This window comes from Amblyomma maculatum, chromosome 10 (assembly GCF_055883805.1).
Source record: "Amblyomma maculatum isolate TAMU_Amacu chromosome 10, ASM5588380v1, whole genome shotgun sequence".
Lineage (NCBI taxonomy): Eukaryota > Metazoa > Arthropoda > Arachnida > Ixodida > Ixodidae > Amblyomma > Amblyomma maculatum.
The window spans coordinates 15,546,859-15,574,639 of NC_139353.1; the positions used below are offsets into that span (position 1 = coordinate 15,546,859).

General features: G+C 46.7%; 1 long non-coding RNA gene and 1 pseudogene across 4 annotated transcripts in view; one reads left to right on the plus strand and one right to left on the minus strand.

Moving 5' to 3' along the window:
• LOC146175657 (BCL11 transcription factor A-like) overlaps positions 1 to 23,976 on the plus strand; it is a 553,058-nt pseudogene extending 529,082 nt beyond the window's left edge. The window contains exons 5-7 of the transcript XR_014701451.1: positions 13,369 to 13,676; positions 15,179 to 15,473; positions 15,770 to 23,976. The product of XR_014701451.1 is annotated as a BCL11 transcription factor A-like (transcript). The remainder of the gene's footprint in view (positions 1 to 13,368; positions 13,677 to 15,178; positions 15,474 to 15,769) is intronic.
• LOC146175659 (uncharacterized) overlaps positions 1 to 27,781 on the minus strand; it is a 305,977-nt gene that overhangs the window by 171,760 nt on the left and 106,436 nt on the right. The window contains exon 3 of one of the 3 annotated variants that reach the window (XR_014701453.1): positions 7,631 to 8,094. The exons of the other annotated variants lie outside the window; for them this stretch is intronic. This is a non-coding gene — a long non-coding RNA (uncharacterized LOC146175659). Of the gene's footprint in view, positions 1 to 7,630; positions 8,095 to 27,781 lie in introns of those variants that run through there. 3 annotated transcript variants of the gene reach the window in all.

The window sequence follows — 27,781 nt, forward strand, 5'->3', positions numbered from 1 at the left end:
AAATAGGAAACGAGAGGAGGGCGAGGCAGAGGTTGTCCTCGCGTGCCTCTCAAAGTGTAAACACGTGAATGTGAAATGGGCACCAAAGTATGGATCGTATGAATATGTCAACAGAGACCAGGGGCGCCGGTAAAGCGCGTTACTTTACGGACGAATGGGCGTAAACACCTCATGCACGCCACTCGTGGCCTTTGTAGGTATACGGTAAGACTAGGTACATATCTGCTGCTTTGCTTTGTTTTTCTTTTAACTCTACAAAAGAAAAAAAAATATTGGTAGAGAAAGAAGGCGATTGCTTGCATACAGGAAAGAGCATGAGGATATGCCTGCATTAGATTTTCACGGGTGCCTGACTGTAATGTTGCGTAAAGAAGGAGCACACCTTTTCTGTGTTGTAAGGCGCTGCTTTACAGTTCACATCATCCAGACACACATGCGTGAACATCATAGTAGTTCCTTCTTTCCGTTTCATTCATAAACTATAGAAAAGAAGCACAGAAGCAGTTGCTGGATTTCGCACTGTTGGGACTGTTGCGATTTTATCACCCGACTTTGTCGTTAAGCAGCTACGACATCGGTGGCTTTTCTACAGCTCCAAATCGCTTCCAATCTTCCAATGTTGCGTATCGTAAGCACCACGTCCTTTCATGTTATTCACGCACCAGAACAGTCGACGATCAGTGCGAAGAAGAGGTAGAGTACCCGGAGGAAATAAAAAAAAAAGAGAAAAAGAACGTGACAGCTCCTTAGTAGTGCTGTTTTTCCTCGAGCCCGTGCGCGCGCACACGCTTGTGTGTGGTACGTTTTTCATTCCCCCCCCCCCCCCCCTTACCCGCGTGTTAGGAATGACGAAAGCCGTTTCAATACTGATGTAAAGTAACAAAGATATGAACTCTAATTTTAGATTTGTCTTGGTTACTTTTGATCTTGAAGCGAACTGCAACAACAACAGTTTGACGTCGCAGATTGCAACTCCCGTCTAGAGGCTTGTTTTTTCTTTAATGCTTTCTTATTCGATACTTTTTCGTATTCTCAAATGGACTCTCAAACGGGCTGTCAAACGGGACTCCGAGTCCGTTTGGTGCCCCGGCGCCTGCGGTCACTTTACGCCGCCTTGCGTGTGGAGTCTCAAACCGTTAGATGTCACCACTCGGTGCTTCGCGGAGCTCCGCTGGTGTCATCGCTCACTTGGGCGTGAAGTCTACTTGCAAAGCGTGTTCCTTCCCCATTCTACGACTCTTCGTTCGTTCCAGAAGTGAAGTGCTCGCGAACGTCTCCGCAGTGCCGTACTCTCTCCAGTGGCTTTTTCAGCGAACCTAGTCGGCGATTTGCTGTCTCGTCTTGTAAATGGACCCCAGTAGTGGGAGGGCGTCTTTCTTTCAGACTGGCCTACGCGATGTTGTTACATTTTTTTTTTCCTTTTTTTTTTTTTTTTTAGCCGGCGCAGCCTCGAGGCGGACGTTCCTTCTGCCTTGTTTCGAGCTGCAATTTTTGTTCTTCGTGCCTATCTATTCTTCGCTTTGCCCTTTATTTTATCGTGTTTGCTTATGTCTTTGCTGTATGCGACAGCAGCCTACTATAGTCTGTCGCTGTTGTTCCCTATCGTAGCAGTTTGTGCCAGTGTTTATCTGTTTTTATCATATTTTTTCTCGGTTGACTGATACCATTACAACGAGAAAATGCAAATGCAATGTCGAGACGACCTTCACAATAATGAGTCACATTATGAAGAAATACGCGCAGAAATTTGATTTTATTTGCTTTGGTTTGTAGCACACGATCGTTCCCACAAAAACACAGATGTTAATGGAGTCTGTTTTTGTGTGGACGATCGCGTACTTCTGCGCTTTTAGACCAGCTGGCTATGCTTCTTGATATGTTCTGCAAATTTAGATTACTAGAGCAAATTAAGGTGACAGCTATACGTGATAATAGGAATTGTGGTGCCTGAAACAGCACAGCCAGACTTCCTGCATGAACAGCACTGATGTTCGGTACACAACAGGGAGCTATGAAATAATTGTCATTCTACGCCCTTGCGATTTGTTAGCAAATAAATAAGAAAACCTTCATGAATGTCAAGAACAGAAACCCGCCAACGCTGTCCGCTGAGTGGCGCCGTTTTCCATGATACAAAATATTTCCCTCTGTTTCTTAAATATTTTGTGCGCTGATTGTAACTTTCCAGCGCCGCAGTAAACTGTTATTCATTTTTAAGCCTACTGTTCGACGAAAAAAAAAATTCTTACATATTTATTAGACTCCCGGGCCTTTCGCCCACTTAATGTTTTTCTTCATTCTGTTCTGAAAAGTTTAAGAAAAGGGAACGGGTGGTCGTATACCCTAATCTCGACTTCCCAGACTGTGTTTTGACGTTGCGTTGTTTCTAGTCCCGATTTCTTTATTTATTGTCATCTTCGTTTCTTCTTCTTTTTTTTTTTTAATCTTCGTTGTAAACCGTTCGCACCTGGAGCTTTATTTCGTTCATATGAGGTCATGAACAAGTTGCTTGCATGTGTCGCCTAGTTTAACGTAAACAAAAATAATTCTTTTGTTACAACAACGACCCAATTGCATATTTCGTGGTGCCTGCTCAATTTTTTATACTTATGGCACATTTTTTCCCTATCTTTTGCTAAAACATTCTTGACGTATACCTCTCAATGTACGAAGTCGCCTACGTAAATCTGTGATGCTATATTTATTTTTCTCTAAGATATTTCGAACAGTTTTGTGCAAGGGTGTACTGTACTTAACGAATTGCACTTTGTATGTGCTACTTAAATTGCTTCCTCTTTTCATCAACAGTATGAATCGTGGTGAAGAAAACCCAATTCGTATTAATCACGTAGCCAGTGAGAGAATCTATGAAAATTGTAAGCGGTACGATTACAAGTCGATACTCAACGCACTTTATGTCATGCTGGGCTTTTAAAAGCTCATTTGATGTTTACTGAGAGTTTCGAGAAAACCTCTTTTAGACGTCGTCGACTGCAATTTCAACTGGGTACCAAGTATGACTCTTACCAATCCACGAAAAATGAAGCTGATTTTTTTTTTTTTTTAGCCTATATACTTGCAGCCTGCCAGAGCCATGAGCAGTCCCCGCTGAGACCCAGTGTTCGGGTGTCCTGTTATTGGACACGAGGCTCGCATATTTAAGGCGTTATCAAATGTTATCAAATAAACAGTACCTCTGGCGCTGCCTTAGTTTTATCGTCACCGAGTACTGACCTCAACAGGCTTAGCACATTAAGTAGCTAAAGCGAATGAGGTGAATTTACAATATAGAGATATAGTACAGCGCATGAGTGGCGATAATCGGAAGCTAAAAAACGACGAAAAAAATTACAGCTGATAGAGCCGAAGTATGTGCATTTCACTATGCTGTGGTTCGAGGCTAGGGTTTCAAGTTCAGGCTTCATGCAAATATTGGTTAAATCGGTGACTGGGCTGAGTGAAAGTCTTAGTATAAAATACTAGCGATGTCGTCACGTCACCTCACGCAGCACAATCACGTCGGGCGCCGACAGCTGTAATTCCTGAATGCAGGGAAAGAAACCGGCGAAACCTTGGAACAAAAACCTCGGAATGCAAATGGAAGCGAAGAGAAGGAATATAATATCCCCGCACTCCAAAATCGAACGCGAAGTCGAATCTTAGAACGCCATTGCCCACATTACGCTACGGACGACGAATCACGAAAGTGAGCAGAGGAGGAAGAATCCTGACTTATTTTGAGTTGATTAGGAGGAGCTCAGTGCTGCGTCCGGTAAAGGAATCGCGCTGGATAGCCAGATAAAAAGAAGCCGCAAAAGAAAGCTGCACGGGAGCTGTACGTATATAGAGGCGGGTGTGCGACGGCGGTCGTGCGTGTGTATGTGCCTGTCTCATCGCTGGTGTTGTTCGACGCCGTTCGGTGGCGGTAGCAGCGGTGGTCCCTTATATAATGAAATGGAAGGCTCACACCACCGTGTCCTGTGTTTGCGTCACTGCAACATCTAGTTTGCTGTATTTATATATATATGCGACTGGTGGCCTAGAGAAGAGGGGAAAGGAAGAGAGAGAGGACGAAACAAGGCATGGGAGAGGGTGAGAAGGAGGAGCGCATTGGGAAAGGAAGTCTGAGAACAGCGGGCACCCATCTCGCCTCCGGTCTCCCTGCTCACGAAGCGGTGCGAGCCCGCACAGGAAATTAAAATACACCCGAACAGTGGTCATCAAGAAAAGATCAATCTCTGTCAAGAACTCCTGTGGGGAGTTTGCGCCTGCTAGCGACGACCGACCGAGAGCGGCGGGCCGGCGGCCGCGCGCTTCCCCACCCCCTCTTCCTCTTCTCCTTGTCCCCGTTTAGGGAAGAGTGTTAGAAGGAAGAGGTTGCATTGCGTGGAAAGAGGGAAGAATCCTCCCAGGACCAAGCAATCGGCAGGGAAGGAAGGTGGCATGTGAGGAGGATCTGGGAGGAACAAGGTAGGGACGAAGGTACAAGGTCTTTCCTCATGGGGAGCATCGGGAATCCAGTCTGAACCGAAGGGGAAAGAACAGGGAGGGAGATGCGGGAATGTACGTAGAGAGAAAAAAAAAGGGTCCTTGCATATTGCGCGTGGTGTTGCAGGCCTCGATGCAGCGGTGACACTGCTGCGCCCCAAACAACATGCTGGCATTGGTGTTCAGAGTGGAGCAAGAACCTTATTATTCTATTTATCCCCTTTTTTGTTTATTCATTTCGGCACCCCGAATACGTCCGTTTTCTTAAGGTCCATTGCAAAGGCCCGTTCCAGGGGAAATAGGAGACAATCCCAATGGGATCGACCCCGAGAGAGGAATGAGCATAACGTAAACATCAGCGCAAAAGAAATGAAGGAAGCAACGAAAAAAAAGTGTACGTTTTGGCTGATGTGAACGGCTTCCGTTATTGACATTATTGCTTCCATCGATCAATGCATCTTCCTGCATGCTGTCGTTTCCTGCAGTTCTTTTTTTAACCTCTTTGAGCCTTTTCTCTACCATCACGATCCTTGTTCAACCTTTAGGTGATTTCTTTTTGCAGTACAAGGCTTGTTGGCATGTAGCGTACTCTGCGAGGCCCGCCTATGATAAGCGTCATTAAAAGAAGCTGGACAGGATGGTACACAATCACGGAACAATTCCGTCATAAGTATACTGCAGCCGAATCAGAAGAGTGCAGTCAACTTCACTTTCATCAGGTGGATGTTAATGCTGAGATTCACAAGAATGGAAGGGAGGATGTTTCACTGTGGGAGGAGGTAGAGACGGCAAGCTTATATATATAAAAAAAAAATAACTGCACGTCTTGCTACAAATTTCTTCTACCCTAATCTCCTTGCCGATATGGAACATTGAATATCTCGATGAAAGAATGCGCCAGAGAACCGTAAGCGGAGATGAGTATATTCCAAGGGCGGCTTGTGGTTTTGACAAGTTTGTCCATCTGCAGGCGAAAAGGAAGCAAAATAAAAGCGAAGGAGCTATCACAAGTGACCGAAAAGCGCATTTGAAGAGAGAGGCGCGTGTGGTCAGGAACACCGCGGTTTGATTCTTGTCCTAGAGAAAGATGTTTGTTTTTTACACCCGCTTTTGCAGCTGAGTTTGCAGAACGACCACCGCCGTTTGGAGCTAAACCAGAAAAGGGAGGAGTGCATAATTCTTCAGGAAGCTAGAGTTGGGGTGGGAAGGCCAGGGGGATTACGTAAAGAAAACAAAGACAGAGGAGATTTACTCCCTTCACGGTTGGACAGTCGGACACGCCCGGTTTTTGCCGGATCGGAAGTTTTTGGCTTCACGACCAACTGCCGACTAAACTTTGGTCCTGTGTTTAGTGCTTCATCTCTTGCTTGCTATAGAGGCATTGACTTTTACCCTCTCGTGGACATTCCAGTGCCGCAGGCATGTCAGGTATGTGCGCTTTATCTTTTTTTGCTTATTTATTTCTCGTATTCAGATACCGCTGTCGGGCGCTTAGGCGTTCTGTTGCCACCATAAATCGCGTAACTTATCTTTTTTACGCCCGATTTTTGTGATCATCCAGCTTTCTGCTACTTTCATTCATTCTGGGACACGCACTAGATAAATAAGGTGATAAAATTAACCTCTGCAGTAAGCTTGGCTTCGTTTATAGGGCTCAATGTCCCAAAGCGACATTAGCTGTGATGGAGGCTGTAGGGGAGGGCTCTGGAATAATTGCTACCACCTGGGGATTTTTAACGTGAAATGACATAGCACGTTAAGCACACTGCCGCCATTTGCGTTTCGCGAAACGCAATAGCGTCGCGTTTCGCCTCCATCGAAACGCGGCTGCCGCGTTGGACTCGGAAATCGAGCGCCCAAACCAATAAGACGTCATGGCGGGTCCTGCACTTGTGTGGCATGACGGGCGTCATGCTTCTCTATAGTTTCTCTGTGTCTTTACGATTTCAAAGGAAGGAGAAAAAAAAAGGAGGAGAAAGCGAAAGATAAAGAAAACTGAAAGAAATAAAGCTATACAAAGTAAGAAAGAAAGAAAGAAAGAAAGAAAGAAAGAAAGAAAGAAAGAAAGAAAGAAAGAAAGAAAGAAAGAAAGAAAGAAAGAAAGAAAGAAAGAAAGAAAGAAAAAAAGAAAGAAGGAAAGAAAAGAAAGCAGGAAAGAAATGCGACTTCTGTAGGTCGTATGCGTATTTTCCTTTCCCTTACATCAGTTCAGTCGTGTCCGACTTCGTGAATCGTGACCTTATAAACCATATGCTAAGCTTCCTGGTCTCCCGCTGTCTTTCCAATATCACATAGATTCATCTTACATGATAAGGGAGCGTGATAATTATTCTTTTCTTACCATAGTGCAAAGTATACCTCAGAATTGTTGTGTGTCAGTGCATGCAAATTCTTTGGAAGTTTGTCCTGTTATGCGTGATCAGGGGGTGGTAGTCGCTCTGCACTTTGTTCTCTGCCCCGTTATCTTTATGTTTACTCCTACCTGCACTGCGCGATTCAGGGGTCCATGGATAAGAGCGACCACAGATTTCGGTCTATACAACGTCCTCTCACGTCAAATCTTCGTGCGGCATAGCCTCACGGTTGACCGTCCTTCTTTAATAACGCACTTTTCATTGCGGTACACTTTCGCAATCTACGTATTTTGCTTTTCCCACATAGCTTTTCGCTGCTTTCGTTTCTCGATCGCCCAGATGTTAATTTTGTGAGTCACAAGGTCATTTTGTTTTGTGTGTCCTTGCACTAAATCTGCACACATCCTCGCCGGAGGGCGTTCGGGTCGTATGAGAGGGATTAAGCCTTAGCAACGCGAAAACTCTGCGAAGTCAAGTCGTACGCGACGGAAACGAACTTCTTCCTTCGCAGAGGCCACGGGTGGCGCACACAACCACCAGTGAGGGGACTCATCAATCACCCACCGCCTATACGGTTGCCTGGCTTCACCACCGCACTGTCCTATTTTCTTTTCGTTGAACTACTTTCTTTTCTTCGCTTCCCACATTTCATGTAAGTTCATTTGGCCGAGGATGAAGAGTGCTGGCAGGGGGCTTCTCGCGCCCTGGACTTTCTTTCTCTGGAAACCATTTCAAGGTTGGAGAAGAGAAAAATGACAAAAAAAAAAATACCTGCAAAAGTCGCAACAAATCGCTTTTATTAGAACCGGACTTAGGACAAAGTACCATCTTCGCGACGCTGGGCAGACCTGTGGCACAAAGAGATGGTTGTCATTCTTCAACCATTATGCTGGCCATAACACTCAGTGAGACACTTATGTAGGTAGTGTTCTTTCTTGTCATAAACAGTTCGTCTACGTAATACCGGTAAGCTTTGATTTTTCCGAGACGATTTTGATAAGTTCTTTAATGGTCCGAACTTTTTTCATGAGCAAATAACGTGCCAGCAAACAGAACCGTCAAGCGACGCTGTCTCAGTTTTAGAACAAAGTGAAGAGAAACAAACGAACAAAACAAAGAAACTATGCTCTCCACGATGGTCAAATATTGCCTCAAACCGAAATCAGGAAGCCTTGAAGCGCCGCGCCTTTGACTAGCGGTGGTCCTCCGTGTGTGACACTTATTCTTGTAATTTCTCTCGTCCGTCAAAAAACTGAAAAGAAAAAAAAAATATATATTTTTGTTGCGTTTTCTTTAATCCCCTGCTCTTGTCCTGGTTCGATGCATGATTTTTTTTTCCCCATGCGTTTATATAAAGAAAGTACATATACACGATTTCATTCTTTTTTTTTTTTTCGCTTTTTGTCACCGGGAGGGAACCCCTCTCTTCTTATTCGTTAAAACGATTGATCATCGCTGCGCAGTTGAAAGTGATGTATGACCGTTTTGACAACAAAGGACTCAGCGAACGGTAACGGGCGAAGCTGTGGGAAAAAAAGAATATACACAGAGAGCTGGCTTCGCCCGCTCGCCGGGACCCAGAATTAGACCTTGTCTCGAACTCTTGGGGTCGAAAATTTTAAAAGAAAGATAAAGGAAAGAAGACGCCCCCGTTCTGTTGCCGCGGGTCCCGGCGTCTGGCCATCATATAAACCGAATTATTTTAATGTTCCGTTTGCCTTATACAGTTGTTATTTAACTCTGGTCCCATCGGATGTTGTCGTCTAAAGTTTCCCTAAAGAATGTAAGGCCCGAATGCTAGGAAAAAAAAAAAAGGAAAAATTTTAGTCGTCCGCTAGCTGCCTTCCCATCAAGCTGTGCTTCTGCCCCCTGAACTACCGCCTGTCTCGATTCTCATTGTTGTTATTTTGATTTTTGAAATTTCATAATAGGAGCTCTCGGACCGTGCGTGTTTGTTGTTCTCTTGTTGGCGTTGTCAATTTTTAGGTTTGTGCTACATCTTTTCAATATCTATATGTTGTATACACATACATCGCTCCATCGCTATATGGCGTTCGTGCGTTCACTCTGAGTTTCCCTGTATTTTGGCAAGTGAGGATGGTAGTTTTGGAGTCCTCACAACTGGGATCGCTTATTGCTCGTCATCCGGGAGGGTAAACATAAAAAGAAATCAAAAGCTTGAGCGTGCTTTCAAGTCTTCTTACATTTTTGCGTATTTGATCGGGAACGCTCTGAAGGTTAATCACTGCCGTTGCTGGATCAGTCAGACAAGAGCTAAAGGAAGTGCACAGACTGTGCCATCGGTGAGAAAGTTTACTTTATGCTGCATTCGATGGTGGAAAGGGTCGTGAAACAAAACGCGTCAGTCTGCGGACAGTCACATCCACGTGAGTAACGGAAGATACAAGGCCTGCTTGGTAGCCACTGCCGTGGCATGTATTGTTCAAATAGCCTAAGTAAATACACGGTCGTCCCTTCTGCTATGTCGTCGTCGTCGCCATCATAATCATCATCATTAGCTTGACTATATCCACTGCAGGGCGAAGGCCTCTCCCATATTGCTTCAATTAACCTGGTCCTGTGCTAGCTGTATCCACTTGACCTCTGCGAGCTTCTTAACCTCATCCGCCCACCTAACTTTCTGCCGACCCCTGCTACGCTTTCCTTTCCTTCTGCTATGTAGCGATCGATAATTATTGCACCTCGCAATTCTCGCGTTATTGGTTCGATGTAAAGTGGTCAACAAGACGCACTTATTTGTTTGTTCACTAGTGGGATTTTATTTGGGGGGTACTGGTGCCCTCCATCTGAGTCTAATATCCGATACTCGCGCAAAAGACTAGCAGGTCGATCACGTGATCAATGACAAGAAGCCCGAGGTTAAAGGAGACTAGCTGACGTACGGTATCCGTTACAAGTAGGGCCAATAAGCTCGAGAGACCTTATTTGCCTCAAGAGCTCCGGATAATTTTCGGCAGCGTACAGAGCGTCGAAAAGCTGCGTGAAAATATGCAGCTGAAAGGAAACAAAGCTGGAAAGGAAACAGCGTCTCGGTTGGACGCAGACAAAATAAACGGGCACAAAAATAAAAAGCACACAAATTTCTCCGTGCGAAGGGGACCGGGAGAGACGAAGACGCTCGCATATCTTTTCGACATGTTCCGCTGATGACCAACGCAGCGTTGGACGCGATCCATCAAAATTTTTCCTCCGCTTACTTTCCGGCGCGGCGGCAGTTCGCGCAACCCCCGTGCTGGCTGGGTACTGCCCGGCAGCTCCCGCCGTGAACACGTTTCGGTTTTAAAAGCCAAAGTGGACTGGGGACAGGGTTTTCGTGTTCTCTGCGTGCCTCACGGGGCCTATAGTGCTTGACCTGCGTGCCGCATTATACTTGCTATACTTCCCGTTGTACCGGTCAAAGGCCTACAACACACCGTGTTTTGCACGGACGTTCTTTTAAAAAGGTCATAATGGACACCCTGTACACTCATGGGGAGGGAGGGTGGGTATGGGGAGAATGTTTTACACCACTTTCCGGGCACTGACCGAACAGAGATATGGCGGGATGGGCCGGGGAAGGCACGGGAAGCGGGCCGAGTGACCGCTCTTGCCTAGGTAGGAAGGAGGGAGGTATATATAAACTGACCTCGCCCGTACATGCTCTTTTTGTGTAGAAAAGCGGAGTGCACTGCATTTTGTCGTGTATCTTGCTTATTTTCAATCGTTCGCTTGTTTTCCAAAGTGGATAACTATAGAGACGACATATAGCAAAAGTGAGCGTCGCATGCTCTCCGCGCATTCTTTGACACCATTTCGTCAGTCGATGCCCGCACGCGCTTCGTTTATTCGAATATTTTATAAGCTTTTATTTAGCCTTGAACGAAACCCCTGTCTCTTTCTTTCTCTTCCTGGTGCTGAGCATTGGACGTTGAGTTTAAATAGACCCTTCTTACAGTGTGATGTCTATTGTGTGAAGTATGCGGGAACTAAATGCTGACAATTTTTTGTGTATTGGCTGGTAAACATTTGCTCGTGTGCTCCTTGAAAATGGACTTTTTGATGGAATATAAGGAGTGCAAAAGGTCGGCATGACTGTCGCGGTTGCTTGTTTAACCGGAACAAGAACGATTTTCCATAGTTCGCTTGCAATCAAATAGGCGTCAGGAGTTTTTTTTTTTTTATTTTTATCTCGCATCATCCTCGGCGTTGCATATGCATCTTATCCGACGAGAAATGCGTGCTCAGTTGGCATCCCCGCCTCTTCAACGAGCCTATGCTTGGCTTCCGCGGTAGTCTTTTGCGTCATCTCGCTGTGATGGATGAGCCTCTCGCGGCACTGTCCCGACAAACTTCTCGAGAGAAGCAGAGGCTCACAGATTATTAGCTGCCCGCATTCTAGCTAGAACAGCGGGTACCCCTCTCCCCTTTCCCCAATACCCCGCCGTCTCCCACGCACCACATTCCCTCAAGACGTTTCGCGCTCGTAGCGTAAACACGCTCAAACAGCGCGGTGCCCTACAGCGCTCGTACGCGCCGCACCGCTCCTTCGCTACGCCGGGCAGAGTTTCGACTCCGGTGGGAAAGTGGGGTGGGAGGGGGCTACCTGCACTGTAGTCGGGCTAACTGCGCCGCAAAAGCTGCGATTCGAGAGAGTGCCTCGAGAAGCTAGAACGCGGGTGCAGCCGCCGGCCATCAAGTCAGGTTCGAAGCACATCGCTCATTCCGGGATTAATTACTCCCGGAACGACTTCGTGCCCGCCAGACGAAGACGATCAACTCTCCCTCTCCCTACTTTTCCCCGGCCTCTCGTGCTTTCCCGCGGCATCTCCCTGTAGGGAACAGTTGCGAAGAAGGCGTGCTGTTTGGGTTGGAAAGGAACATTGAGATGCGGAGGGGAGACGTTCTCCCCTATATCAACGGCGCTAATTGTCTTGTAGGATAACTTCGCGGTGCCGCGATCTCTTGCGTTGTCGACGGAGAGGGGAGAGGGAAAAGCATTCCTTCTGCGGCGCGGCGGTGGAAGGGAAGGGAGAGGTAAGTTTGTGAGGAAGTCGGGAGTCTTGGCTGTCCCGAACGGGGAACAAAGGGGGAGGAGAGGTCGCAGTGCGGTGTTGTAGGTGGGCGCGGGAAGGCACACCGGCGCGGCGTTGGGGTATATGTTCGCGTGAGAGCACGCGACATCGGAAAGCAATTATTAGCCGTTCGAGCGGTGTTAATCTATCACCATTAAGTGATCGATGTTCTCCTGGTGGAGTCGAGCAGGAGGTTTCTCTCCCAGCTCGCTCTACGGCGTAGAACTAAGCACACGGTTGTGGCTTCTCGCGCTTTCAGGACTTGCGCGCAGTGCAGTGGAGATTTTTAGGGAATAGTGTACGCTCGAAGAATCCAAGATGGTATATGCGAGCAAGCTTGCGGGAAGTGCCCTCTTTTTTTTTTTCTTTCTGTACGTCTCGTACCCGCCTTTTCTCGAGTCTTTTGAGTTCGGTTCATACGCATCGCTGAAATTCGACGAAAGCTTCTGCGCAGAACTGGGCTCTAGAGCGCCGCTCCGGTTCTGTTGCTACGTCGTTGAAGCCCGTGCGAACCTTGACACGTTTGTCGCTAACTCTTTATTTTGCGATTTTTTTTGTGTGTGTGTGCTCGTGCATGTTTGCGGCGTTGTATACAGTTGTACAAATTCTCCTTGCTCTTGACGAACCGCAGTGATAGCTGGTCGCGGTACGTGTAGAGTGCACGTCTGATGTGATTTCGAAACTACGGACGTTTTCACGGAGCGAGACGATTCCGAAAGTAATCGCTTGGAACTAATGGGCATCTGAATTACCGGCTTTCTGGCGGCGGCGACGCCGAGGTAAACTATGTCCATTAAGGTAACGGCTGCTTCCAATTGTGTAAGTGTGGGAACAAACAGAGCGGCTTTGAAAATGCGTCTAATCGTTTCAGACGTTTCGGCGAGAGGGAATGGGTCGTAATTTACTCCGGCAGTTTGACAACATTCGCTAAGATCCATTATCCTAAAGTGAGCCGCTCGACCCTAAAGAGCGTACATTATTTGTGCTGGTCAGATGTTGCTTACTAAGGTGTGTTTCGTATGCTCCCAGAATGTGGTGCATATAGGACAATGAAGTAGAATGAAATGAAGTATGCTGAAGTTATGAATACTTGGCGGTCTCTAACGAATACTTTCGAGGCTTTGTTTACAAACAAGTGATGTGTATACAGGTGTCTTGCATTAATTTGTTTTCATGCTTACTTTTCTTTATTTGGACCACTTCCACGTGCATATGGTGTAGTCTCCCTTATACAACCACATGACCGCTTTGCTTGCATTAAATAAATACATGAATACAAATAATTTGCACAGAGCTACCGCAATGCTATCTACACTATCAATCTTGCCTAAGACAGGAAACGTAACTCACTGCACCAGATATTCCTGTTCATGTAATTTTACCTTTAATTAAATATATTGTCAAACGTTTTTCTCAACATTGGCCTCCACTCTCTCTTTGTGTCCGTTGCGCAGAGCCGAACAGCTACACGTGCTTCACGTGCAAGCACACCTTCCCTTCGGCCTGGCTGCTGGTGCAGCACTGTCAGAACTTGCATGGCCTGAAGATCTACGTGGACGCCAACATCAGCGCAGTGGCGCCGCTCTATCCCCTTGTGGGTGCCGGCCGGTCTACGACACCTCCGTTGCTGCACCGGCCATCCTCGTCGCAGCCATTGCCCTCCACTGCCCTGGCGCCCACCGTTCCGGCGCCCACCCCCGTGGGCTCGTCGTCCACTCCGTCAGCGAGGTCGACGCCGACTTCCTCCACGGAGCCCGCACAGGTAGGCACTTGCGTTAGGAGACTGGCGTAATAGCAGCAGATCCCTGCTGATTTGATACTTGGTGGGGTTAAAATACAATGGGTAATTGATGTGGTTACATGAAGCTTATCTACACGCCCCCCCCCCCCCCAAAAAAAAAAAAAAAAGAGAACAGCTATATAGGATAGCCCGTCGTAGAGTGCGTAGCCGAAGCCGCTAGTGAAAAATAAAAAAAAAAAAAAACAATCAATGCTTCCTCATAGACTGATATAAACAGCAGTAGCTTCCCAATGGAACGAACTAATGGCATAACTGTATTAGTCAGTGAGTTTGGCCCCTCTGGGCAGTGGATTACCGCACGACCACACCCGCGGTCAAACGTACATGCGAAGTTAGGACATGACACTGGCACCCCAGATCACAATGGTTGTTCTGTCGCTCCGAGTTCGTCGACCGCAGTAAAGCATCCGAGTCCTCCTAACTTTCGACGCATTAGTAGTTCGTCGCGATTGCCAACTAGTGCTGTTGGTTCCGTTTTGTAAATTTTTGGCTTATAGAGTACGGAACAGCAGCATGAAATGGTTTGGCTGAGGAGTGTTGAACTGGATGGTTTTGTGTGGAATTGCGTGCGAAAGAAGACAACTTTAGATGCGGGCATCAGCAGAAATAAGCTGCATAGCTTCAAGTGCTGCTCCGACCTGTGTACTTCTCCTTTCCTGTTAGTCTAATGGTGCCGTTCTGAAGTGATTTCTAGAACCATGAAATGTCTGCCCTTTGTCATGTTTGTTGTGTTGCTGGTGGTTAGTGTTTTCTGCTTTTCTTTGAAAGATTATTATTTCTGCTACATTTCCCCCTTACATTTCTTTCTCTCAGCGCTGTCACTGCCATAAGTATAAATCTTTGCCACGCTTACAGTTAAACCCATCTGTTGCCTTTAAACTCATTCTTTCATTCTGTTCTGATCTGTTTGCCGTATTTACATCTCCCCCTTTCTTGTACTGCACCATTTCTCTCACGCTGCAACTATGATTTTGTTCAAGGGCTCTTCATTATCACCTCGTCGTCATTGCTTCGTTACTTTAATTACTTCGTTGATTAATAATTACCCCTCGGCCAAGGTGGCCGCTCTTTTGTGGAGATAGCGCAAAAGCCAACTGTGCGCTGTGTAATATTAGTGCATGTTAACGATCACCAGGTGGTCCCAATTATTCCGGAATCCTCCACTGCGATATGTCTCCTTGTTCTTTCAGCGCGTTCTTCATTGCTCTCACCACTGTGTGGCTGCGGGTGTTCACTGAGAAGCGAAGTAGATCATTGCTCCTTTTATTTCCTCAGAAACCAACCTCATTTCTATATTGATTCACTCTTTCTCCTCCCCTTCCTCTGGTGAAGAGTGGCAAACCGGAACCTTCTGTTTGACTTCTTTCCTTCACTGTGTTCTCGTCATCGCCAGCAGCGAGCCCATAGGCATCGTGTGCAGTGCTGTATCTAAAGGAGCGGTGCGCGAATAATAAACGACGCAGGTGACGTCCACGGCTGGCCCAGGTGTGCCGTCACTCGCGGGCATCGTGGACCCCGTCGCGGCGCATCCCGCGCTGCAGCTCCTGCGTATGCCGCTGTCCGAGCGTCAGTTCGGAGGCGCGGCAGCGGGCCTATTTGGCAGGACCTCTAGTCACGACTTCCGCGTGGGCGACCTCTTGGCTGACCAGTTGCGGCCTCAAGTCCCCGTCGCTCCGCCCGTCACCACGGCGCCATCGACGGCCACGTCGACGCCGCCCGCGCCCACGCCTTCGTCATCGTCTTCTGCAGCGGTTGCAGGTGAGCCTACTACGACGTATACCGGGACATCACTGAGCGCAATTGCTAGAAATACGGCGCATTCACGAATTTCTCTTGGAGAGCTAATTTGCCTGTTCCCCAATATTGCCTACAGTACCCCTCATTATTCTGCTCTCATGATTTCCCCTTGGAGAGTAGCAGGCTAATCCCTATAAAGTAAAACCGTAAATTCAATTTCTGCATTTCTTGTGGAATGTTTAGAAGCCTTGGAACCAGAAAACCTGTTATATTAACTATGGTTATGAAAGGGTAACACTAGATTTTGCCTGTTGCAGGTGCCGCAGGCCGTGAAGGCTTCAGATCATCGTCGACGCCACAGGCAACGCAGCCGTTTGCCCTCGCTCCACTGGAGCCCCAGCTAGACTTCTACTCTCAGCGGCTGCGGCAGCTGGCGGGTGCTTCCAGTCCTTCGGACGTGGTCAGTAATGCGCCTTCGTCACCTCGTAAGCAGCTGACGCCCCCAACTTTCCCAGCGTCGGCAACCGCCACCTCAACGACGGGAGCCCCGTTGACGCCCACGGCGACGTCAGCCCCGCCAAGCCTGGCCAGGGCGTCGTCGGACGGCACCCCGTCGTCGCGCGCGGCGTCCCCGAAGCTCAAGTCGTGCGAGTACTGCGGCAAATCATTCCGATTCCAGAGCAACCTGATCGTCCACAGGCGATCGCACACGGGCGAGAAGCCGTACCGCTGCCACATCTGCAACCACGCGTGCACCCAGGCGAGCAAGCTCAAGCGACACATGAAGACGCATCGCAGCTCGCCCGGGTCGGGCAACAACACGAGTGTCGAGTCGGCCCGTTCCACGCCGGACGGTACGAGTGGTGGCCCGCGGACCAACGGTGACGACGCCTCTGAGGACGGTGCGCCGTCGTGCGACGAGGCCGAGGACGAAGAGGAAGAAGAAGAGATGGACGAGGAAGAGGAGGAAGAGGAAGAGGAGGAAGAAGAAGAGGAGGACGAGGAAGAGCTGGACGACGAAAGTGGAGCTGGAGGCGTCGACAGGGCCCAGGACCTGACGGTGCGGGGAGGCGGCACCGGCCCGTCCGCAGGCCCCTCCGAGCGCAAGTCCCTCCTCGGTGAGGTAATGGAAAAGATTGGCCTCACCAACATCCAGCAGTACAGCGAAGCCTACCGACAGGCGCTCGAAGAAAGCGGGAGCCTGCGCAACGCCGTGAAGCAGGAGAGACCTGGATCGGCCGCGCCTAGTAGCGACGCGTCAATGGCCGAGAACGGGTCCGAGATTGTCGGCAAGGCCCTCCCGCACGCGGCGCTCGACTTCGGTGGCAGCCTACTGGGAGCCTTCGATGGCGAGGCCGCCAAGCGACTCAAGCTGGACCTTGCGGGTGCCCCGGGTGAGCGCGACGTCTTTCCCGCCGGTCTCTGGCTGCCCTCGATGGCCCACCGCGACTTCTACCTCGGCCTGCACCAGCAGGGGGCCGCCGACCTCGAGCAGCGTGCAAAAGAGCTAAAGCTGGGTACGCTGAGCCCTCGCCCCGGTCCGAGCGGCGCGGCTGCTGCCCTGGCCCTGATGGGCTCCCACCTGGGCAGGCCCAAGGACCGGCGCAACGACACGTGCGAGTACTGCGGGAAGGTCTTCAAGAACTGCAGCAACCTCACGGTGCACCGGCGATCGCACACGGGCGAGAAGCCCTACAAGTGCGAGCTCTGCAGCTACGCCTGCGCGCAGAGCTCCAAGCTGACGCGGCATATGAAGACCCACGGACGCGTCGGCAAGGACGTCTACCGGTGCCGCTTCTGCGACATGCCTTTCTCGGTGCCCAGCACGCTGGAGAAGCACATGCGCAAGTGCGTCGTCAACCAGAACGCCCAGTCGCTGGACTCCGACTCGAAGGACATGACGTGACGCCGCCGCGGCCGTCCCTCGCCGACGTCGCTGCCGGCGGCTCTCCGCGGAGGTGGACTCTTGGGGCCGGCCCCAACGCCTGATTGGCGCCGGGCCGCCGTTGGACCGCCTTGGGTCGCGTCGTTCCTGCACTGAAGACACACTGGAGGCCGCCGTAACGTCGGTGACCGACCTTCTCGCAGTGGTAGCCCGTCGTCCCCATCCGCCATACCCAAGTCATCACAAGTCGCGCTGCTGAAACTGGTGGCGCGAGCGCGTGCGTGTGTTGTACATCATCCTTTCCTTCAGGACTCATCCACTCTGTACGCCATGCTCTCTTCTATGTGCCCTTCTCACCACCCTGCTTGCCTCGTCCCTTGCAAGCCTCCTCGAAGACCTTGTTTTCTTTATCTTCGACAGAGCGTGTGCAACCTGCACAGCAGTGTGTTCCTGCTTCTCATTTGTCCTCCATGCTCCTTGGACACTGTCAATGGTGGAAGGCTTTTGGATCACGGACCTCTTGAGGTGGTACCTCTAGTGCGTATTATGTGTTCATCTCCATGTTTAGCCTCAATGGGCGTTATGGAGAAGCTTCTGTCAGCATTCGGTACAACCCTTGTTCCCTTTGTGTTTTAAACAGAGATAGGAGGAGAACTGTTGCACATGTCTGCTCAGGTTTAAGGAGCGAAAGAAGAGCATGTTTTAATTGGTGCTGCTGCAGGAAAAAAGTGCTGAGAACACTGCTATCTGCACAATATATAGGTTGTGGACTTTGCTAGCATAAACAATTGTCGCAACTTCTGCGTGGATATATTCTTGGGTCACGCTGCATTTTGTGCGACTGCATCTAAGAAAGATACCAAAGTATGTACATCTACCATTCTTGGGAGGATGGAAATTACTGCATACAATTTTAAGAGGTTGATTATCTGGGGTTAATTGCTTAGTTGCAAAAAAAAACAACCCCTCTGTAAAAAGGAAAGCTAATCTCCGCCGAAAGTGCCTGAAATCTGGCGCCGGAGGAACTACATCTGCACTTCTGTGAGTTTAACGTAGAAGTGTCGCCTGATTTCGATTCCAACCATACCGGTGTGCACTCAGTCATGAGTGTCTTTTTTTTTTGTGCATGAAAAAAAAATGTAATAAATGTAGAGGCAAAGGCTGTTAAAAGCACAAAGAAATGACAGGTTCAAGGATGTCCTGAAGGCAATGGTTGCTGCCGTCTCCTCCTGTCTGCATACTGAAGCCTTATGGAAGTTTTTGCTTCGGGGACAATTTTTCCTCCACTGTTTGCTTTTTCTGTTCTTTTGTTTGTTTTTTTCGTGCTTTCCTTGTCACTTTAGTCGCCGACACACCGCAGTCACGACAGGTGGCGCCATTGGCAACGGGTTATAGCTGCAGCAGCCAATGGTGGAAGTTGACGCATAAGCTTCCTGACATGTGCAATAACTGCGTTCCTTCCTCATCTCTTCTTTCTGCCATTGTGGCGTATCAACCTTGCCAGTTAATGTTCTTTATTCTTCAGTCTTTGAGGCTAGTGTTTGTAGTGATATTGTAACCCCACTTCAATGGCCCCTTTTGTTGGTCTTGCAGTCTGTAGGAAAGTATTTATCGATCAGCCTTCCACATTTATATTCGCGTGTACCTAATAACCCAGTTCAACGTTCTTTGTCTACCATTTTTTTTTAAATGCACGTATAGAGACGCGATCATACCTCGAGAACATAATACTGCATTTTTATTTTAACTTTATCTCTCTCTTTGTGACCCTTCATGCCCTCGATTGGCGAGCGCAATTTTTCCCTGTTCGTTTCCATTTTCGTCTTTCTTTGTGGTTTCTTGATCTACATTTCTTTGTTTCTGCTGTTATTTGGGGACCACTAGCTGAGACTGTGAACCTCAACAATTCTTTTCTTTGCATAGCCGTGGGTGTAGAGTGTTGTGCACTTGCATTTTGAGCAATAATGGAAGCTTTTGAGCTGCTTTTCTAAGCAGCAACAAGCAAATCACCAAACAAATCAATTTGTGAAAATGACCGATTTTGATGGCCAAGACAAGCATGGAGGGTTTCACTTACATCTCCCTCTAGAATTTGTGCCTCCTTTGTTATGGCATAAAGATTTTTCGGGTACTAATATATCTGTACACCTTTAAATAATGGGCTAATGATATCACAGGAATGTACTTGACACTTGTTTCAAATGGCAGAGATCAGAGTAGTTGAAGACATCAGGTATCTAGTCACATAACAGCAATCCTGAATTTGTTCAACGTCCAGTCATCTTGAGTGACCATTGAACTTTCCAGCCGCAGGTAACAATCACGATGACTATGGCAGGTTATTTTTCATTCGCTTACAAAGTGCGCACATCCTTTAATGTACATTGCCTAACATTTTTCTTTTTAACTGTTCTTTTAAGTTGCTGGGCCTGCTTTTTTTATGAAAGTATGGTGAAAGAAAGGGCGTCATTGACAGCTACAAAAAGAAATAGAGTTTACAGCAATGGGATGTGTGTAGTAACTTTCACCTTATTTGCTAGCAGTATGAACAGCACACACCACCCGTCAGCAGTACTACAGGTCCTAGTTATGATTGCCGCTCCTTACACTCTACACGTTTCACGAGCTCCTGAGAAAATTTCTGCATGTTTATATTTAATGAAAAAGCATGGCAGGTAATGCTGGCGAGGAGGAGTCCTCACTGTTCATGTGTCCCATCACTGTAACACTGCTGTCTTCACCATTACCTCTGTCACTGTCGTGCCCGTGAGCACGTTTTAAGGCACAATTTGTTTATGTGACATATAAAAACTCGTCACATTCATCCATTCATGAAAGGGAGAAACTTCACCACACACATCATTTTTCTGTACAAAAGAAGGGGGTATAGTGAGTCACCATGTATGCACGCTCACAGAAGAATATACATGTGAGAAATAGTTTTGAAGTTGTAATCAAGAGGGTATATGTTGTAACTTGTCGCAGACAATTCATGCCTGGTCTAATTAACTGCATCATTTAGAACTACTGTTGTTTGTTACATTTCGCTTTTGCTGTTTTTCTTTTCATATTCTGAGCCGCACTGTAAAATGACTGTTTATAGCTAAGAACTACCTTCGGATGATTGCAGAAAAGAGAGGAGAAATTGTCGAAACAAATTGCATACGAGCTAGAAGAAAAGGTTGATTATCACCTTCTCTTCCACTAGTTTTAATTCATTCATACACAGGCTTATACTATGAACAATTACGGTTGCCTAACACTCTGGTGTTCCAGAAGTTAGGTAGCGACGAAATGTGCACAAAAACAATTATGCTAGGCCTAGTTACATCAACAAGCTTACCTCTGAGATGGGCTACATTAAGCATAGAGAAACAAGTAACACCCTTTTTCGGCATGCACATTTAGCGTGGGCTCTTTACTAACAGCTGTCAAACGTAGATGGGGGGTTTTGGTTATCTGTGAGTACATTGAGCATTTTGTCAACAAATTGTCAATGAATGCAGTGCTGGGTCAGTGCTCTGAATTGTACATACATACCTTTCTTTGACCATTCTTTGCCTCCTGTCGTTCTGTCATTTCATCTCGCTCTGTTTACTCTTTCTTGCCTCTTTCTAATTGTTTCTTTTTTTTCTGTTATGCATTGTTATATCTGTCCTTGTACTTCATATGTCACGTGACTGCTGTGCCATTTTTCGCGAAGAGAAGGCTGCCTTGTGACAGGTCTGTTGTGACGGTCAGAGGTGGCTATGTTTTATTTGCTGTAAATGAGAGTGAGCATGAAGTGAGAAGCCCATGGAGGAAAACAAAACGGAAAACAATGATGATTTATACTGTCGTGCGCAGTGGCTTGTCTGAAGTTGCACGGCGCTTAGGGAGGTTAAAAAAAGAAAAGGTATGTTTTCCAAGTTTGTGTGTAAAATGTTGAGAGAAAGCGATAGAGGAAATATATTATATATATATATATATAAATATATATATTTTAGCCCTGTACTATAAGCATTGAGATCTATAGATATTTGTAAAGCCCACCAAAACCTGCCCGTTTTTCAAGTTGGTTGTCATTTTTTTATTCCTATCATGGTGTAGTCCTTCATGCTGCCTTCGCTGCACTACAGGTCGAGAATTCCAGATGCTACAATCAGTCTTTATTTAAATATCGTCACTCTTGCAATGATTGCTCACCGTTTAGTATGAATCGCACAAGAAGAACTTTTTAACCTTTTTCTGGAATATTTTCTTGTGATGTGATAGGTGGAGACAAGATGCACAAATCATATGCTGTGTTGCAGAAGGTCATTTTTCAGTTGCCTTAAGACTGAATTTTAATTGAAGACACAAATTTTATTTGAAGACACAATTTTATAATGCTTGTAGAGAATAGAAGCTTACACAGCTCTAAGCCTGCTGGGAAATTGCCTGAGGGCATATATATTTGAAATATAGTTTGTCATAATGATGCCACTAATTTTGTTGATATGAACTGAAAAACAATCTAAATTGATTGCAATTGCACAAGCAGATACACAACACAAATAAAATACGGATGCTGTGTTCAAAGTTTTGTTCTGAAGGAATGTAATCTCAACTGAGTAGCGCGGTGAAGAGCAGCAACCTGTTGCAAAGTTATGCCGTAATGTTTTTCAGTCGGTTTTCTGTCTTTTATCCATTCATCTTCTCGCTGTGTTCTTTCTTTTTCTTCATTTGGTTGGTTCCCCATCACTTGCTGTATGAATGGAGGCACGATCTCAAAAGATTCTTCATCCTACATGTCTGCCTGTTTAGCTTTTGATTGCGTAGCAAGAATGCATATTGGTTTCTCTGGGAGAACTAGCAGGAAGTATGCTGCTCTCTACTAGTAGGCTTTTCGCTTTTAAATTTCCTGCACCAGCTACACCATGTGCCAGCAACTGTATATAATAACTGAAAATGAAAGATGTCCAAGTGATGCAATGAATCTTTATTGCACCTATAACATGTAAAGCAATGAGTAATACAGCAAATTAGCACGGAAACATGGACATCAGTGTGTCTGCACAGGACTGAATGCATGTCCTGGATACACTGTTGACCCTTCTTTGAGACATGAATGAAACACGCGTTGAAAATGTTCCCTGCTATCACCTTCGACCAAATATTGGACCGTCTAAAAACGTCATATCATCCTCTTTCTAGATCTAAGCTCCACCATGTATTTTCATAGTCACGTGGCCGCGGGTGTGACTTGGTGGCCAGGCTTGAAATCTGGATAGCCACCATAACATGTACTTAAATGTCTACATTGTGAAATGCCATGCACATAAATTTCTCTTCATTACCTAGCATGTGAGTTTTGCCTTCTCCGTTACTGAATTTGGCAGTGCCATTCACAAACACTGCCTATAAATGTCATTGCTCGGCATACGTAATTATGGCATGCATCTGTTTCATCCCAGAGAAACCAGGATGCCTTCAAAGTCTGCTTTCAAAGTTGAGTTAACTGCACAGTAAGAAAAAATAGCTCTCTGCTATCTTTTCTGAACAGCATTGAAATTATAATTTGTTTTTGTCATGTCTTCATGTAATGTGCCCTTTTGTGCCTCCCGTGTGCATCGTAGGTGTGCTGCTGATTCCTTGATATTGATTAAGGGCTTTTTATTGTACTTTTTCTTCCACGCGACTCCTTTCTTCCTGCTATTCTCTGCTTGGTTTGTCCAGGCGACTTTGCCCACTCTTTATTTCTATATGACTATTGGCTTGAAGGTGATTTTCACTTGGCCTTCGAGCGCACAATCCGGTGAGAAAAGCTATACATATAAAGAGAGTGCATCCCTTTTCCGCCCCTGGTTCGATGTATCGCGAAAAAAAAAAAAAAAAACGGGGGCGAAAGTGTGACGTTACTGTCATGTGTGGTACTGTAATTTGAGTGTACGACGAGGAAGATGCTTACGCACCGACGATCCCCGTCATGGCCACTGCGTTGTCCGGAAGTGACGTGAAAAACGCGACTTCCTGTTAAACTGGCGCTATCGTCTGCAAGCCCTGCAGTCGTGGACGCTTCTACGTGCCGAAGCAGACAGTGTTCTGAGAAACTATGGTCTGCGGCGGTGTGATTGGCTCGTTTTGAGTCACGTGACCGGCGGCTCGGCAGCGCCCCTTAGTGTGAATGTCGTTCCTGGCTTACCCCAACGTCTGCCTTTCACGTGATCCGTTGTTGTCCTGTGTTTTGGCTTTGAGTTTGTGCAGCCTCCTCTTACTATCTTTATTCGTAGACACCAGGGGGCATTATAGATGTGTAAACTTTGCGCGCCACTGAATTTAACTTTTGTGCATATGCCCCTCCAATCCGGCCCATTTTTCCGCTCCATTTTGTGTTTCCTTCGTTGCCTTTGTTATGTATGGGCTGCGTTATGTTCTTTTGATTTTTTTGTGCATGTACATTGAGAGCAGGATTTTGTGCATTGTGAGCATCTTCTTTTTGCTTGTTGTTCCCCAGCTATTATGTCTTCATTGAAAAAAAAAAAAAAAGAAAAGAAATACCATGTTTTTACATCACTTGTCTATCATTATGTGGAAGTTTATCTGAATAGCTTGCCTCCCCTCTTCACGAAGTAGCGATCACGCGAAGGATTTATTAAATAAAAGAAAAACGGAATCGTATTCACGAGGGTGTGTTTCTCCTTTCTTCGCTCTTTCCTCTTAGCGATCGCAAACTTTGAAGTATAGAAGGCTGGAAGCGCTGGTTTGACATGTGATACCGATTCGGAGCGTCCTCAGTAATATCAATGGATTTAATCAGAATTAATTTCAATCCTCGAAAAATAAGAAAATTGAGGGAAAAGCTCCGTGGTGCTAGTCCAGTTATGAAGCCATGGAAGAAGGGCAGTACTGCAGCTGAACACGGAATACACTAAATGATGAAGACGCAACAGAAAGAGCAAAGCTGCGCATGAAAATAGGGTAAACACTTCAGTTTCGCATTAAAGGGTACAAGGTGACAGCATTGGTGGCTCGATCTCGTCTGCGTAATTTTATGCATTGATGTTCAGCGTTTTGCTACTCACTCATAAATCCATTACTTTTTGCCACTAGGATTTCCCACATATTCATTAGAATAGAGTCTTAATATTGCCTTTTGTGTGAGAGACCACCTATAAAGCCCCGTTTTAATCAAGCCGTTTTAATCCAGTCGAACGGACGCACGTTTGTGACCTAGAAGTAGCGAACATTACTCAACGATCTAGCGATCCTGAAAGGTACGATCTGCCCCAAACTCAAAGCAGCTGTCCGAGATGGCAGCTCCTGCCACGTCATGGGGTCCCGTGACGTCAAACAACGTACCGACCAATAAGTGCTCGACTATGTCACCTGCCAGAGGCATACCGACTCTTCTAGTGTTCTCTCACAACGACTACGGTTACTACGGATTTTGTGGGAAATGAGGCCTTTAACCCGGTCGGGTTAAAATACAAATAAAGATATTAACACACACATGTATTGCTAAGCATTGTTAAGTAGTATTAAACAGGGCACTATAGAAGCAAAGACAAAAAAAGTCTAGTTGTCTGGGAAGAATACTTTCATTCTGCACCCCTTCAAATTTGCCCTTACCTCCTTTCCCTGCTCAGACTACTCCGGGAGCCAGGACACCGAAACACTGCTGGCTATGCAACGCCCATGCTTGCTTCAGCCTATTGCAACAATTCACTGACTCCTGAGCTATAGTATGCGGGTACAACGTTGGTTTGTATACGCAGAAGCTGGACTGGAGTGCAGTCACGCCTAACACGGCAAAGCTGAACTCGAAAACCACACAGTTCTATCCATAAATTATAACTGCGTGCTCGTAATAACAGATATCATCCGAAGCGAGGACGGGCAAACCCAGTGCTTGCAGACGGCGCAGAAACCGAAGCAAGTGGCGTTGCTAGGTTTGGAACACCCGTCATACGCGCCACATGCGAAGGTAGGTGTATCCAGAACAGTTCAAATTTATCTAGAGGGAGAAGTGGTCTCCCGTCTCTACGATTCTTTAAAAGGACAATTCATTCACCGCGGAAATGCGGGGACGTGTATATGTTCACATTTGGCTTGGACGAAAACAAACATTTTACCCAGATATTATTACTGACAGATCTAGCCATCGTAACCATGATGCTCTTCACTCTGTGCAAAATACATTCTCTTAAGACAAATATTTTTTTTATATATTTCAAGTATTTAACGGGAGTCAATGCTTAGCATTAGTAATAAGGGAGTAATTGCTCATTGTTTTACATACGAACATTAGGCTCGTATGTAAACTGGCAAAACATTTCTTTGAGATTGGTTTAGGGAAATTTAGCATTTTTAGAATTTAATACACATTTATGCTCAATATTAGCCAAGCCAAATATGAAACCAATTCTTCCCCGCATTCTCCCCTGAAATTTGATCACCACTTCTCTCTCCACGTATGTACGATGCGTGGAACGGCCCATCCATTCCAAACACTCCAGAGTAGAGGGGAGGAGACGGGCGTCGTCTTATGGTAAAGATGGTAAAGGACATTCTGTTCCTAGCCATGCATGGTGCTAGATAGTGTGGGTTTACTTTTTCCCCTCTCAAGATACTGGCTACAGCGGTAGAGCGGAAGGCAAAACCAAGGCTTCGCGTGAGTAACCGCTACGCATATTTTACCAGAACCTTGACGAACCGCACTTTCTAGCACGAGGTTGTATTCATTCCTCGGCCAGGCCTGGCGCACGTTTCACTCTCTTTTCTTTGCCCTGTCTGAGGCTAGCGTACTGCTTGTGTTGCACGAGGTACGTTTTATTACGCACAGAAAAGACCGGTAGCGCGTTGATGACTTGGGTGTGGCGCGTATCCTTCGTCGGGGGAACCGATGCTGTCGAACACACATGGCTATAAATCCGTATCTAACAACTGTAACTGTGAAAAGAAAAACTCGTATAATGAACCGTGATTTCAGCTGACATTTCATTGCAAAAAAAAAAGGAAAAGAAATACAAAATGAGGATATGAATTAACGGGTTTAATTCAGGGAGAAGCTGAGACCAATTTGTAAGCTTAGTACTCGCTTGCCACGCTTTCTTACAGATGATTTCCTTGATAATGCTTCGCTTGCCAGAAAGCGCTTACTGACATGACATGACAGCTACATCACTAGTGTATCTAATCTAAAGTCTCAAGCTAACCTACCACTTCTCGTTCACCGACGTAAAATGTTTCAACTTTGCCTTTTTTCATAAATTTTATCATTCACAGCTATCCGACTCCGTCATTATGCACTCTCACCAGACTGCGCAACGTGTCAGCCACAACAAAAGCGTTTATCCACTATATGCCCACACTACTGCGCATCTTTTTTCATTTCTCATCCAGATTGCAAAAGACTGGGATGATCTTCCCCTCAAGCCATGCTCCACTCCAATCAGCAATCTTTTAAAAATTCCATATAGAAAATAATTTATGATTGTTTGCTAACTAATCTATAACTCATGTAATACCCCACTCCTGGGGCCTTTGAGGTGTATTCTAAATAAATAAATAAATAATAATTACGCGCAGAAAGACGCAATTCATGTGGAATCTCTTCCCCCTCCTTCAGGAACACGTTGGGCTGCGCGAACGCGAAATCCTACTATAGCAAAATAGCCGTGGTGTCGAGGTATAGAGCACCCGTCTCGGCTTAGGGACGTGGTAGGCTCGACTCGCGTTGTCGGCCGCATAGTGTGAAGAGGGCCTACGCTCATGGGGATACCTACCGTTCTGCGCATGCGTATTCGTTGCAAGTAGAGTCTCATCATACGTCAAATTAAAAGTATCTAATAAAAGAATCAATATCCGCGCAGAAAATTCACGACATTGATTATCGTAACTGCCAAATTAGCTTTTCTGACTGCTACCACCACAGTCGATCCCGGATATATCGAAGTCGAAGTTGTTCGCGAAATAGTTCGATATATGGATAAACCGACATATAAAAATGCCAAGGGATGAGCTCCTTGACATAATACTTCTTGCCTCGGGCGCGGTGACCCGCGCGGCGTATGCTAGGGTGCCTCGTTGCTTTTAAAGGCATCGAGGCCCCCTAGCGCACCGGGCGCCCAGCGTCACCTCGCGCCAGGCGCGAAAAAGAGGAGCGCACCCCCATGTGCCGCTCTGTGGACGCGAACGCATGCTGTAGAGTTATATCGGATGAGCGTCGAAGCTCAAGCTTCTCGTACCTAGCGTTTGGCGCCGTATAGCGCTTGTGTCGTTAGGGTTGAGATTCAAATCGGAGCGGCTGCGTACAGTGTGCTTTGGGAAACGCCTCCTCTCACCGCTGGAGGTGTATAGTTCTGTTGTTGCCACACTATAATAGCAAAGATTAAATATGATATAGTTGATGTCTAGATCTCCTTCCGCAGCGAAGTAGGCCACACGACAACCGCCGTCTGGCTTCACTGCACGACCACCAGTG